Here is a 15,863-nt window from a genome sequence, read left to right as displayed (position 1 = left end):
TGTTAAGTCGTCGACACTCATAGATTTGAACAATCTTGATAACTTTTTACAAATCGGTGCAGACGGGGAGGTATGTGCCAATGTATGGGGAGTTGAGTTACCAATGCACTTCTATGCCACGTTTGACCCCGAGGAACCAGGAAAGCGCCCCAGGAAGAAACTAGCAAGAGTTACAAAGGAAGATTTCGACAAGATTGTTGAGACTATAAGTACTTCTATGAAGAAAATTGCATATGATCTTTCCTCACAAATTAGAAGCAGATTCCCTCCTGACAACCTACTTGAAGCCATGTCTATTGTGTTTCCTCATTATTGGAGCCTCAACAGTGCATCTGATTTTCGAATTAAGCTACTAACTTTGGTAAAACAATTTTGCATTTCCAGAGAATTTAATGGAGTAACTATAAATGGAATATTAGATGAAACTCATCTTCAAGAGCAATCAACTTATTTTGCATACAAAGAACAATATGCTAAAATGGATAACCCCCGCAAAGAGGGATCAGTAACAAGGGTTTGGAAATATATAGCTGAGAACAAATCCTTGCATGATTCAATGCCAGAATATGTGAAGCTTACTGATTTATGTCTTACCATGATATTGGGTTCGGTGGAAGATGAGAGAGTTTTCAGTGCTTTGGGGTTCCTAAAATCAAAGCTAAGAAACAAACTAGACAAAAATTTGGAAAATTGCTTGAGGCTCTATACATCTAGGTATTGTTGGCATTATGTGAACTGGCACGAAGACATAATGATATTGTATGTTGTCACTAATGTCAATATGGGACATAGTGTGAACCGGCACATGTGATAAGTGAAGAGAGAGAGGAACTGACATATGTATGAACCGGTTTATATGCTAAAGTGAAGTGGCATATTTGTCCAGGATGAACCGGCATATAGTTATGGGAACCGACACATGGAAGCATTGTATGACTTCCAGTTGGTTGGTATCTTCCACTTCAGGGTTTCTAGTTGGAATACCTCAAGTTTGTGTGACTCAATCGATGATCTTTGTGTGATGAGTTAGCAGTATGATGGAGGACATATCATGTTGCCACGTAAGCTCTGTGTGCGTGAAGGATCTTGTATGAAGATGACTATTCCTATCTACCTCAAGAATGTGCGAAGTCTGTCAAATAGTGATAACGCGTGATGGGTTATCGGTCGCCATGAAAATGGTGGATAATGGACGATGGAGAATGTCTTGAGATCAATTCAAGATTGTTGCATTTAATGCAGTATGATTCAACAGTCAGGATCAAACCATTTGAATTGCTTAACCTAATAGGTTTAGGGTTTAGGGTTTTTGCTACCAACCTGTATGTTTCCTATAAGGTTGATGTTGTGTTTCTTTCTGAGGTTGTTGGCAAAAGTTGTGAGTGTGTATCCAAGAAAAGTGATATGTGATTCTTGCCAAACCAAAGGAGAGAAGAGATACTTGCAAAGTGAATGTGTAGTAGGAAAAGAGGAGCCTAAACAGATCTGCATTAGCATTGAGTATTGTTAACATATCATTGTAATACCTGTTGATCTCTAACCACTTCAATAGTTGTAAAATCCCCTAACAGGGTAGCCTTAACTGGCTTGATTCAAAATCCCTTAAATCGGGTGGTCTTGACTGGCTTGATTCAAATCCCTTAATCGGGTAACTCAAGGCTAATGAGTTCTGAGAAGTTAGAGAGCTTAGGAGATCCTTTCAGCTATTGAGTTCTTGAAATCCTCTAACAAGGTGACCCTACTAAGTTTAACTCTTAACCAGGTATCCCTTAACTGAGTGATCCCTAACAGGATCGGTTCCTACCAGAACCTATTGTAATGTCCTTAACCAAACAAGGCTCCTAATAGAGCGGACTTCTAAAGAGTTCAAAAAGCAGCTTGTGGGTATTCATCCCCACCGTGATTTTTTCCAGTTGGGTTTCCACGTGAAAAATACGTGTGTCATGTAAAATGTTTTTGTCTTGTGATGCTTTGTTTTACCTGTTAAGCACATGAAGGTTCTATGTTTTATGCCTGTCTGTAAAACATATTGAACTCACTGTTGTGAAGATCTTATGGCTAAGTTTACTTGTTTATGCATGAGAATATAATGATACTATAGTATTGAGCTAAGAGGAAAGCTTATTGAGTGACCAGTTCATGACTGATTGAGCTATACTGAATGTTACCGGTTGCACTCTATTTTACCGGTATCTTTGTTTGTCAGCCATTTGGAGTACTTGCTATAAAACCGGTTTTGGACTGTATTTGTGTTGGTACTAATTCACCCCCCCCCCCTCTCAGTACCAGTTTGGTACTAGTGGTTCATCATTGAGTTATCAATTGGTATCAGAGCGCCTCTAGGTCCTCTGTGTTGTAAGCCTAACCGCTTGAGGAAAAGATCCTAGTCAAATAATGAAGAGGGAAGGTCCAAAGTTTAACAGGGAAATTTTCATATATGGAAAGACAGGATGAAGATATTCATCAAAAGCATGGGTGTTCAACATTGAAGTTATGTTGAAAATGTATATGTTGTTCCTACCGGTTTTCTCACCGATGACCAAAAGAGAGAGATATAAGAAAATGGGCAAGTCATGGAAGCCCTCATCAGTAGTCTATCTGACATTGAGTTTATTGATGTTCAAGACAAGGCAAATCCCAAAGAGGTATGGGATGCTCTTGAAAATATCTATGGTGGTGATGAGCATGTAAAATAGGCTAAGGAAGAGAGCCTGAGAGGAAAGTTTGAAGACATGAGCATGGTTGAAGGAGAGACCATTCGATAGTATGGAATAAGAATCAAAATAGTTGTTGGAGAAATAAAGAGTGTAGTTGGCAAAATAGAAGATTCCACTGTGGTAAGCAAAGTCCTAAGATCCCTGTTGCTGGTCTATGCAATAAGGGTTGCTGCTATTCAGGAGCTGAGATCAATAGACAAGTCTAAGGCATCCTTGGACTCCATCATAGCCAAGTTGATAGCCTATGAGCTAAATAGTTTTGATGCTAGTGTTCAAAAGTCAGAATCAGCTTTTAGAGCCTCTACTATACCTTCCAGAAAAGGAAAAGAGGCTAGCACTAGTGGGGAACCTAATCAGAGCAGAGAAATGAAGGATGAAGAGTTTCTGATGGAATTTGAAGCACTTCTTGCTAGGAAATTATCAAAAGGAACTGGTAAATACAAAGGTAAGCTACATTTGAAATGTTTCTCCTGTAACCGGATAGGACATATTGCTATGAATTGTCCTAATAGTGACAACAAGGATAAACCGGAAAGGTTCAAGAAATTCAAAGGAGGAAACCAGAGAAATTGCTTTGTGGCAGTTGATGAAGGTGTCATAGATGAGGAATCAGAAGATGAAGAGAATTAAGACATTGTGTTTGTTGTTGTAAAGGAAGATGTGGCAGACAAGAAGGCTCTTGTCTCCTGGTTTGATGATTCCAATGAGTGGATGGTGCAGGAGCACCCATGGCATAAGGAAAATATATGGTCAAATTCATCATATGAAATATAATTTATATTTGAAGGTCATTTATAATGTATTTGAATCCATTTGGAATGATTTGTAAGACTTGGAAGCCTAAAAATCTAAGCAAGTCCTGATTATGTCCTAGTTGTCCATATAGGCCCTTATAGGTCAAGATGGTCAAAATTGTATAAAAGGCCATGCGAAGGATATCAAGTATGAAAAAGGTATTAAATAGATTATTTGGACATTTTTATGAGGTTTTTACACTTTGGAGAGTCATTAGGAAAAAGTGTCAAAGTTGCAAGAAAATTGTAAAAGTGCAACATTTGCAAAAATGTAAAAGTGCAAAAATTGCACATAAAGTTGTAAAAGGGAAGATGAAGGGTCATAAAGGTAGTTGGATGGTTTATAACTACCAAAGAGTCTATAAATATGTTGTATTGGTCGAACCAAATCATTATTGGAAGAATAGAGAAGAAAGGAGAACATTTTGAATACATTTTGGTGCATTCTACTATTGTTATTTTGGTTGGCTTTCCAGTTTTTGTGTTGGTTCCAGGCCTTATACGACCATGTATGTCTTGGAAACCTTTGTATATGTATAATTTATAGTTAGATATGTCAATTAAATTTCTTTTCCTTTTTGTTTGGAGTTATTATGTTTAGAAATGAAGAAGATATGGAAGTTTTGGTGAAAGTTGTTAATTGCAGATTTGATACTTCTTGAGAATAGTCACATTGCAACATATGGTATGAACTCATATGATATTATTAAGACCTCTAAATAGAATTATTGCAAAGATATGTTAATCATATTTCTTTTCCCTTTGGTTTGAGGAATTTTTGTTTATATTTGGGGAAGTTATGAAGATTTTGGTGAAAACTGGTTTTAAACTGTCTTAAATGGAGTTGCTGGAAAGGGTTTGTACTTATCTTGTGATTTCACCATTGGAAAAATTAATGAATTGAATATTATGAAAGTAGATTCAGAGGGATTTCATTTCAATATGGTATTGTTTTAGTTTGGTTAAGTATTTGTTGTGAAATATGATGCCCTAGCAGGCAGCAAGCATACATTTTCCAGATTTATGACAGTCAAAATTGGTCTTGGTGCAGAGATGATAACTTTTTAATGCACTGTTGGATCGTTCTCAATTTTGGATATGGTTTTAGAAACCTAGTTTTCTACAGCCTCACCAAAGATATCATCCAAATATGCTTAGGTTTTAAAGTTATTAATAACTAAGTACGGGTATATCAAACTGTCATTAACCGAGACAGCATAATGCATTATTTTGGTCTTGATTAATGTTCAAAGGGTTGTAAAATGATATGATGGATTTGATATTGTATTGGTTGGTTGATATTAATATTGTTTTGGACTGTAGAATAATTATTATGATCATATTATGCCTCTAATACAAGTGAAGATGTTGTGTTGAGATTGAAACTCCATGTTGATTTGGGGTTCTTGAAGGGTTTTTCATGTTGCTCTGCATCAGTGGATCATTGATAGTGGCTGTTCTCACCATATGACTAGTGACTGGAGCAAGTTTCTATCCTTAGAGGAGTATGATGTTGGTGCAGTTCACTTTGGCAATGATGCACCATGCATGGTCAAAGGCAAAGGGTCCATCTCTTTGAATGGAAAGAGTAGTGCTGACAATGTGTACTAGGTTGATGGTCTTAGACACAACCTTCTAAGTGTTGCCCAGCTAAATGACAGTGGTCTCACTCTGCAATTCAAGAATGGAGTTTGCAGAATCAAAGGTAAAGATGGTAAATTGGTAGCCACTGACATGCAGACTAAAGGTAACCTCTTTCATCTAAATGCAAATATAAGTACATGTCTTATCGCTAAGCTTGATGATAGGTGGATATGGCATAGGAGATTCTGCCATGTGAACTTTGATAACATTGTGAAGGCTAGTAAGATCAAGGAAATTAGAGGGTTGTCGGTGCTAAGCAAACTGGATAATACCTTGTGTAGAGAATATCAATTGGGAAAATGTCTTCCTCAACCTTTAAAGGTAAATCTTTCACTACTGACAACTTGCTTGATCTTGTGCATACTGATTTATGTGGTCCTATGAAAACTAGAAGTGTGTAGGGTGATAGGTACTTCATGATTCTCACTGATGACTACTCAAGAATGATGTGGGTCACATTCTTGAAAGACAAGTCTGAAGCTTTTGGGAAATTCAAAGCTTTCAGAACATTAGTGGAGAAGGAAAGCGGTAAAAGGATCAAATGTCTCAGAACTGATCAAGGAGGGGAATTCACTTCCAATGAATTCAACAAGTATTGTGAAGAATTTGGCATCAAGAGATAGTTGTTTACCCCCCGGACTCCATAGCAGAATGGCCTAGCAGAGAGGAATAACTAGACTGTGGTTGAAGCAACTAGAACCATGTTGATCCAAGGAAAGGTTGCTCACACCTTTTGGAGAGAAGCGGTGAGCACTGCAGTCTACACTATGAACAGGGTACTCATCAAAAAGGGTAAGGACAAAACTCCTTATGAGTATTGGACCGGTAAGACACCTGTGGTTAACTACTTTAAGGTATTTGGTAGCAAATGTTACATCAAGAGGAGTGAACATTAGGGCAAATTTGAAGCTAAATGTGATGAGGGAATATTTCTAGGATATTCCACCAAGAGTAACGCTTTCAAGTGCTACAACAATAGGACTCAGAGAATTATGGAAAGCATCAATGTAAGAGTTGATGAATCCTCTGAGAAGACTTAGGAAACCAACAGTGAGCAAGCTGAAAAATGAACCAGTTGCAACCTTCTGGGAACCAGTTGTCAATCAGCCAAGTACCAGTAACAGTGTTCCTGAACCAGTGAATGTTGATACTAATGAAGATGAGGATGAAGTAGAAAAGTAAGAAGAACTAGTTAAGATCATTCCTCGGTATGTCAAGTTGAATCATGATCCCAAGGAGATCATAGGTGATAAGGATGCAGGAATCCTTACTAGAAGAAAGATCAGAGAAAACTCATGTATGATCTCTGAATTTGAGCCTAAGTCAGTCAAAGAGGATCATAAAGATGAAGACTGGATCAAGGCAATGGAAGAAGAACTTGACCAGATAGAGAAAAATGGTACATGGTCCTTGGTACCCAGACCAGAGCATAAAAATGTCATTGGCACCAAATAGGTGTTCAAAAATAAGTTGAATGAGGATTGTACAGTGATTAGGAATAAAGCCAGACTGGTATGCAAAGGATATGCTCAAGAAGAAGGTGAAGACTATGGGGAAACCTTTGCTCCTATAGCCAGATTGGAAGGAGTTCGTATGCTTCTTGCATATGCAGCTTTTAAGAGGTTCAAGGTATATCAAATGGATGTAAAATCTGTATTCCTAAATAGTGTACTTGAAGAGGAGGTGTATATTGAGCAACCAGATGGGCTTGCCTTATCTGAAGATAGTGACATGGTATGTAGGCTACATAAAGCATTATATGGTCTAAAGCAAGCACCTAGGGCATGGTATAAGCGCCTACATTCCCATCTTGTGAAGATTGGATTTGAGAGAACAAGTGAAGATAGCAATATCTACTTGAAGTCTGAAGGAGATCAGATCCTGATCTGTGAAGTTTTTGTTAATGACATCATCTTTGGTGGAGATGACAAGATGAGTCATGAGTTTGCTGATGAGATGAAGAAAGAGTTTGAGATGTCACTCATAGGGGAGATTAAGTTCTTCATTGGACTGCAGATCCAACAGATGGAAGATGGAATCTTCATCACTCAGTCCAAATATGTCAAAGAGGTGTTGAAGACTTTTGGCATGGAAGATAGCAAACCGGTTGGTACACTGATGGTGACCGGTTGCAAATTGACAAAGGAGGATGATTCCGCACTGGTTGATGAGAAGGAATACCGATCAATGATTGGTAAGTTGCATTATGTAGTGCATAGCAGACCGGATATTGCACATGCAGTTGGCATCACTGCAAGGTTCCAGAAGATTCCAAGAGAATCTCACTTGAGTGCAGTCAAGCAGATTCTTAGGTATCTAAAGGGAATAGTTGACTATGGATCATGGTACCCATATAGCAATAATTTCAATCTGAAAGTCTTCACAGATGCTGATTGGGCTAGTAATGTGGATGATCGAAAGAGCACAACCGGTGGTGCATTCTTTCTCGGTGGTAGACTAGTCTCATGGATGAGTAAAAAGCAGAGTTGTATCTCTCAGTCTACAGCGAAAGCGGAGTATGTTGCAGCTTTCATGAACTGCACTTAGACAATCTGGATGAAGCATGTACCGGAAGGCTTCAAGATCCCTGTATCTGAACCGGTAAGTATATTTTGTGATAACACAAGTGCTATCAATATATCAAAGAATCTAGTTTTACATTCTAGAACCAAACATTTTGAGCTTAAGTATCATTTCTTGAGGGAAAAGGTTTAGAATAAAGAGATTGCACTAGAGCATGTGTCCAGTAAGGAGCAGTTAGCAGACATATTCACCAAGCCTCTCCCAAAGACAACATTTGTGCATTTGAGAGGTGAATTAGGGGTATTGCCCCTTCAGGAGGTGAACTAAAAGTGATTGTTCCACATCAGTCAGGTACTAGAAAGACAAATTTTTGGTTGATTGGTGTGTTGAAGGATGCTACTCCTCAGGGCGAGCAGCATGATGAAATGGTGATGATTGTACCTCCACTTTGGCATTGTTGTCGAAGGGGGAGAAGGAGTGAAGCGAAAAGATATCTGCAACAAATGGAGAAGAAGATGTGAAGCAGAGAAGATATCTTTTGTATATTGCCATCAATGCCAAAGGGGGAGATTGTTGGCATTATGTGAACCGACATGAAGACATAATGATATTGTATGTTGTCATTGATGTCAATATGGGACATAGTCTGAATCGGCACATGTGATAAGTGAAGAGAGAGAGAGGAACCAACATATGTATGAACCTATTTATACGCTAAAGTGAAGCGGCATATTTATCCAAGGTGAACTGGCATATAGTTATGGGAACCGGCACATGGAAGCATTTTATGACTACCGGTTGGTAGGTAGCTTCCACTTCGGGGTTTCCAGTTGGAATACCTCAAGTTTGTGTGACTCAATCGGTGATCTTTGTGTGATGAGTTAGTAGTATGATGGAGGACAGATCATGTTGCCACGTAATCTCTGTGTGCATGAAGGATCTTGCATGAAGATGACTATTCCTATCTACCTCGGGAATGTGCGAAGTCTGTCAAACAGTGATAATGCGTGATGGGTTATCAGCCGCCATGAAAATGGTGGATAATGGATGATGGAGAATGTCTTGAGATCAATTCAAGATTGTTGCATTTAATGCAGTATGATTCAATGGTCAGGATCGAACCATTTGAATTGCTTAATCTAACAAGTTTAGGGTTTAGGGTTTTTGCTACCGACCTGTATGTTTCCTATAAGGTCGATGTTGTGTTTCTTTCTGAGGTTGTTGGCAAAAGTTGTGAGTGTGTATCCAAGGAAAGTGATACGTGATTCTTGCCAGACCAAAGGAGAGAAGAGATACCTGCAAAGTGAATGTGCAGAAGGAAAAGAGGAGCCTAAATGGATCTACATTAGCATTGAGTGTTGTTAATAGATCATTGTAATACCTGTTGATCTCTAACCACTTCAACCGTTGTAAAATCCCCTAATAGGATAGCCTTAATTGGCTTGATTCAAAATTCCTTAAATCGGGTGTTCTTAACCGACTTGATTCAAATCCCTTAACCGGGTAACTCGAGGCTAATGTGTTCTAAGAAGCTAGAGAGCTTAGGAGATCCTTTCAGCTATTGAGTTCTTGAAATCCTCTAACAAGGTGACCCTACTAGGTTTAACCCTTAACCGGGTATCCCTTAACCGGGTGATCCCTAACAGGATCGATTCCTACCAGAACCTATTGTAATGTCCTTAACCAGACAAGGCTCCTAACAGAGCGGACTTCTAAAGAGTTCAAAAAGCAGCTTGTGGGTATTCATCCCCACCATGGTTTTTCCCAGTAGGGTTTCCACATGAAAAATATGTGTGTCATGTGAAATGCTTTTGTCTTGTGATGCTTTGTTTTACCTGTTAAGAACATGAAGGTTCTATGTTTTATGCCTATCTATAAAACATATTGAACTCACTGTTGTGAAGATCTTATGGCTAAGTTTACTTGTTTATGCATGAGAATATAATGATACTGTAGTATTGAGCTAAGAGGAAAGCTTATTGAGTGACCGGTTCATGACTGATTAAGCTATACTAAATGTTATCGGTTGCACTTTGTTTTACTAGTATCCCTGTTTGTCAGCCATTTGGAGTATTTGTTGTCAAACTGGTTTTGGACTATATTTGTGCTAGTACTGATTCACCCCCCCCCCTCTCAGTACCGGTTTGGTACTAGTGGTTCATCATTGAGTTATCAGGTATGATGTCCACACTTTTCCTTACGATAGGGCACTGCAAATCTAGAGGTCCAAATGTGAAAGAAGAGGTTTGGGCAACACTTCAAACCAAAGTGCCAGTGGGACTACTGGAGCTACTAGTAGCATTGAGATGCAGTTCGATGAAGATATGCAGACTTAGACTTAGAGTGAAGAAACCACAGATGGGAATCAAGAAAGCACTGAATTTGATGAGGATGAATGACAACTGTAAGAGATTGGTATTTATTAATCTTATTACTGTATCTCATCATTCATATTACAAAAGCATATTACTTTTTGCAATTAGAATTTAATATTGATTTGTAATTATTTCAACTTTCTATTTCTAGATTTAAAATAGCATAATAAAAAATAAATCATAATGTGTTTATTGATAAAGAGATGTTTATTGTTTATTTATACATGTTTGAGTCTCAAATCTGTGTGATACATTTTAGAACCATATGATACAATTCATTCAATAGTAATACACATGTCGAGAACTTAGATTTTTATTAATTCTTTCAAAATATAGCCATATGATATGATTCATTCAATAGCAATACACCAAATTCCAAACTGTGTGATTCTCCATACCAATTGCAAAAGTGAATACAAAGTTTCAGAACCCTTTGCAAATGACCCTGAATTCCCTTTTATAAAAACAAGAGAGCAACAACAACTCTTGTGTGATTCTCCAATGTCCATGCAAAAGTGAATGCAAAGTTTCAGAAGTAGAACCCTTTGCAAAATTGCAAATGACCCTGAATTCCCTTTTATAGAAACAAGGGAGCAACAACAGCTTCAGGTTGAATTGCAAGTTTGCAACATGTGAACACTGAACATCAAAATCACAAACTCAGCACATATTTATATGGCCATCACAGGCTGTATTAGCAATTTAACATCTGCTACATGTTTGATGTCTCTTGTTCAAAAAACAGAGTTCAAAATTAAATATTAATTCACGCCATGACAAATTAAACATAGATAATAACAGTGCCTAAAACCTACTAATCAGAAATAGAGAAATGCATAAATGTTAAAGCAAGGGAGAATTTGAGAATACAAATTTACTGGTTGAAGTTTTGCACTGTGGATCATAGATTCATAGGCTAGATTAGCAAAATAGCTATAGCGAGTGCTATTTTTTTCCTATTCATAAAATAGATTCATAGAATGGATTAGCAAAATAGCATTAGCCAGTGCATCATAGATTCATAGGATGTATTAGCAAAATAGCAAACAGAAAAAACATAAAACCTTGAAATTAAGAATAAAAGAAGAAAATTGTGCAATACATACTATGATTCTTAAGAATTTTGTGCTAGTTTTTGTAGGGTGCTCCACTCTTCGTCTGATGGAAGGTCAATATTCTGTAAACTATAGAAATTCAACTCCAACTTCATCAACATTCCATATTTATAAGATTTACTTGACATCACTATTTCATCCAATATCATATTTAGAGTTGTAAATGGTTGGATGAATTCCAGAAAGATTTTGGGAGTTGTGTCCTTTGGAAGCAAGTCTAAATCAGACTTCATTTTTATCTCCATGATTTTTTTGTAAGCTTCTTCTCCAATGAATTTATTTGATGTGTCAATAGGCTTAGGCAAACCAAGTTTAATCAGATTATTTTTCATTTCTTGCAGCTTCACTATCTTTTTTCTACAACTGTCCATAACTTCTAATGTTTCCCTTAGCTTCTGGCATTTTTGAATGATAGATGATGTCTTAATTGTGGCATCAATGCAGCTCTTAATTCCCTTGGATGCCAAGTAGCTATCACTAGAACTATAGACTACTTTCAGAATCTTTTTTGCCATTTCCTCTTTTGAATAAACATGTGTGCTCTTCTCATAGTGCCCTTTGATTTTTATAAAAAATTGTCTCATACTTTCAATCAATTGAAACCATTCACACAACTTCTCACTACTCTGCATTATTCACGGCCAAATGTTTTCTTGTATATACTTCGTTGTATTTTTCATATTGTCTTTCAATCTATCCTCCAAAGTTTTTATTTTATCATTTGCATTGTGCAGGTCTTCTTTCATTTGTGCACATTTTTTTCTTTCTTGCTCTACTTCCTCTTGCAAATGTTTTTCTTTTTCCTTCCCATGATCCAATAGGTCCTGTAACTTTCTCATTTCTGCGGTAGCAGACTCATAACTTTTGTATAATTTTTTAAAACTGGCTTTTTCCTCAACATTTTTTTTACTGCTTTTAGCCAGTTTTTCAGTCAGGTCCTTCAATTCTGCATCCTTCTTCTCCTACTTTGCAATTTCTACTGCAAAGCCTGAATTTTTAATCCTTTTCTGTAAATCATTGCACTTGCTATCTGCTGCTTTCCTCCTTGATTTTTTCATTTTTCAGGTCTGCCTATAACTTTTCTATTTGTTTCTCCAGTTTATTTTTTTCTCTCTCCACCTTTAGCAGTGAAGTGTAGACCACTTCGTTAGTCCTTTTTGACACACTAATTTTGTCCACATTATGTACTTTGGAAAAATCCATTTGGAGGGTGCTAACTTGAAATTGACAGGGATCTATCTGACTATGTGGTGGATTTTTATCTTTAGATGTGTCCGGGGGCATAACAACCATGAACTCCATCATATCTTTCTGTGGGTCATATGTTGGAAATACCTTGTTCCTTGCAGGCTGTTCATTTACAACTTCAGACACAGAATTCCTATGAAATGCTTTCTTTTTTTCTTTATTTGCTTTTGTTGTGTGTTCATATTTTTCATAGTAATCACGGAATTGAAAATCTGGGCTTGCTGAAGCAATTGAATGTTTGAAAGGTGATATAGGAATACCATAGGCTCCAGTTCCACTTATTACTGTGGTTTTAACTAATGTTTGACCAAGATTACCAACAACAGGTCATGTTGTTGTCCCACTCCCACTGACACTCTCATGTGTAGTTTTCATTGTCTTTTGAGGTGTGTGATCTGAAGCTGTAAATGATTGATTTGTAGTATCAGTGGCACTTGATATAGGATTCTTAATAGTATGAGATTGAGTATCTACCTCTAGTGGCCTCTTGCGAGAGATATTTTGTTGTTGCCCTTGTCCAACACCAAGACAACTAGTATCAGTAGTAGACCCCATGCCAACCCCACCAATTACAGGGACACTTGACTGAACAATAATAGGAATACTATCCCCAGATTCCCCGCTAGTGGCAGTGGTACTTGATTCACCACCAATGGGAATACCATGGTGTGGTGGTGGTTGTGGATTTAAACCTGAAACAAATGAAGGTGGACCCTGAGGGTAATGAGTAGTACCTATCCATGATGAATCTAAAGAATCAAGTCCAATGACTAGTTTATAAGGACCTTTTGATTTTGACTGTGATGGAAGTTGTACTTGAAGTGGATACCAAATGCCATCTCCTCTGGCACCTAGACCACCACCTTCAAAACCCATTTTTTCCACAAGGTTTCCCCTTTGCTATATTTTTCTTTCATGGACTCACTGAATCCACCTGATATTTTCAAAACTGTAGTAGTTGTTGGAGGGGGATCAACAACAACCTCATGCTCATCATCATCACCTTTAGTCCCACCATGCTCCATATCCCACAATTTTCTAAACTCTGCATCCTCGTCAATGCTCTCAAATTCTGCACTTGTCTTTGGTTCACCGAGATTCCTCCTCATAGTCCAAAAATCATTTATTTTGGTTTGAGTGAAATAATTCTCTTTACATTTGTGCAAAATTGATTTGGGATTAGGTTTTTTAGATGGATTAGCAGATTTTAGGTAGAAATTGTAGGACCTCCTATTTTGGATTCCCTGGCCCTCCTCTATTGTCCTCTCTATGTGCATTTGCAATGCCATAATTTGTGATGAAATTTCTTCTGTTGAAATGTTATTGTCAACTGCAATTTTCTCCATCTCTTTTTTAACCTCATCCCAGGAGTCCTTATTTCTAAGCTTTTCTAGCAATGGCTTACTTTCATGTTGACATAACACTGAATAGTTCCCATTTTTCTTAAGCCTTGCTTGAACTACACCGATTGGATCATACTGCTAGAGACCCTCATCACCAAAGTTAAAAACTGTCAAGAAATCATGTGCCACAATGAATGCTTTTCTCTTAAATGTGAACCCTCCACATGAGAAAGACAAGGAGGGAAATATGCTCTTCTTTTGCTGACCATGGAAGTGTCTATCTTTGCTCTCCAATTTCCATACATACTCTAATGCAAATACCCTCTCTGTCACATCACTAATACATTTAGCTTAAAATTCTGACGGAGGTTTCCGACAGACAAGGTATATTGTGATCAAACTTGATTTTTTTTGAAAAAATGCCCGATTTCATCGGAATTCTGACTATAATTCAACATTTGGTTTTGACGTAGAAGGAATTGGCAATGACATTAGGGCTTTTTTAGAAAAAGTGCTCGTGTGCGTCGAAATTCCGATGATCGCGTGCATTACTTAAAAAAAAAAAAAAAGACCAAGTCATTTCATAAATCTCGCCTCTTTACAAAATCCCGCCTCTCATTCATCCCAATATCATCGATCAGTGCCTTTCCGCAAAGGAAGAAGCATCTGAGCCAGCAAAGGCAAAGGTGGAGTCAAGGGCTGGTGGTCAGTGTGGAGGGGAAGTGCCTTCGTCTCGTGCTTGTATCTAAGCTCTGGTCCGTCCGCTCTGCGTCTAGTAAGTCCTCGACTATTTGGTTGGTTTTTTAGTATGGTGTTTGGAGTGTATGGTCTATAATGCTATCTGTAGCCCTATAGCTCCCTCCTCTGGCTAGAGTGAGATGACACCAGCAATTGAAGTTGACCGAGCTTTTATATATGCTGGTGCTTCTGCCTTAGCTACTGTGCTTGCTTCTTCTGCTTCTGGATATATTCTATATGATGTCACCTATGATGCTACTGGTTATGGATATGCTACTGGTGTTACTACTCTGTAGCGAACCTGTGGCTTTAATCATGGGGGGAATATCATTGGTCACTTCCCAAGGAACTGCCCCAAGTAGAGCTAGAACTAAGATTGTTGGAAGCTCTGGAGATTTACCACCCTATCAAATTACAAGGTTGTCCTCTTTTCAATCCCTTCCATTATTTTATTCACATGAATCATATTGTTCCCTTTTTTTGAGTTTTGTATGAAAATAGTGATCATAAACTGAAAAATATTGGCATGGCATGGATGGTGTGTCATTGTGATGCACAGTTTATCTGATAATTTTGTATGCACTTATTTGGTTTTGCTTGGTGAGGCCAACTTTAATGCAGTAAAAACAATGCTTTGATCACATTCTTGAATATTTATAAATTGAGTCACACTTGAATGTCGCCTATAATTGTTATGCTACAACTTAATCACATGTCTAGTGGAGTAATAGACGACCTTATTTTGCTGGACGGATTTGGCAATTGGGTCATACTGTTGTGAGTGTCTCCCATTACCATTCCACTATAACCTTTTAGACCACAACTATGGGATGCATATGGGACAACTCACTGCTTAAACTTTAAATCAAAATACTTCCACAGCCAAGGGTTTAAACTTTAAACCTATACATATACTATTGCTGTCCATAACTGAGAAATAACTATGAAAGCCTAGATGAGTTGGTGTTTCTCAATTTATATGGATATATATGTGTTGGTGTTTCCTACTGGTTCTTAGATGTTCCCTAAAGAACAGTCATATCTTCATTAGTTTACTAATTTGAAAGAAATTAGGAAAGGTCTAGTACCAGCTTGTAGAGTCACTATAAAAGTTTTAAAAGAAGATTGTGATTTACCTTCCTCTAAATGTGTTACTAGTATAGGGAGATCCTCTGTCCTCTACTTCCTTGATCTTCTTGAGACCTATTCATTCTTATAGTATGTAGTTTAGTTCATTCATATATCATACTAAAAACCCCATCTTCATTATTTTCATCATTGATCTTTGAGAACAGATTCAAAAAAGTCATATTGTTTATAGAGATATATGTCTTCTTCTACTACACCCCTCCATGATATTGCATTA

This window comes from Cryptomeria japonica, chromosome 9, assembly GCF_030272615.1.
Source record: "Cryptomeria japonica chromosome 9, Sugi_1.0, whole genome shotgun sequence".
Classification (NCBI taxonomy): Eukaryota; Viridiplantae; Streptophyta; class Pinopsida; order Cupressales; family Cupressaceae; genus Cryptomeria; species Cryptomeria japonica.
The sequence above is the reverse complement of the archived record's forward strand: the minus strand, read 5'-3'. Positions refer to the sequence as shown.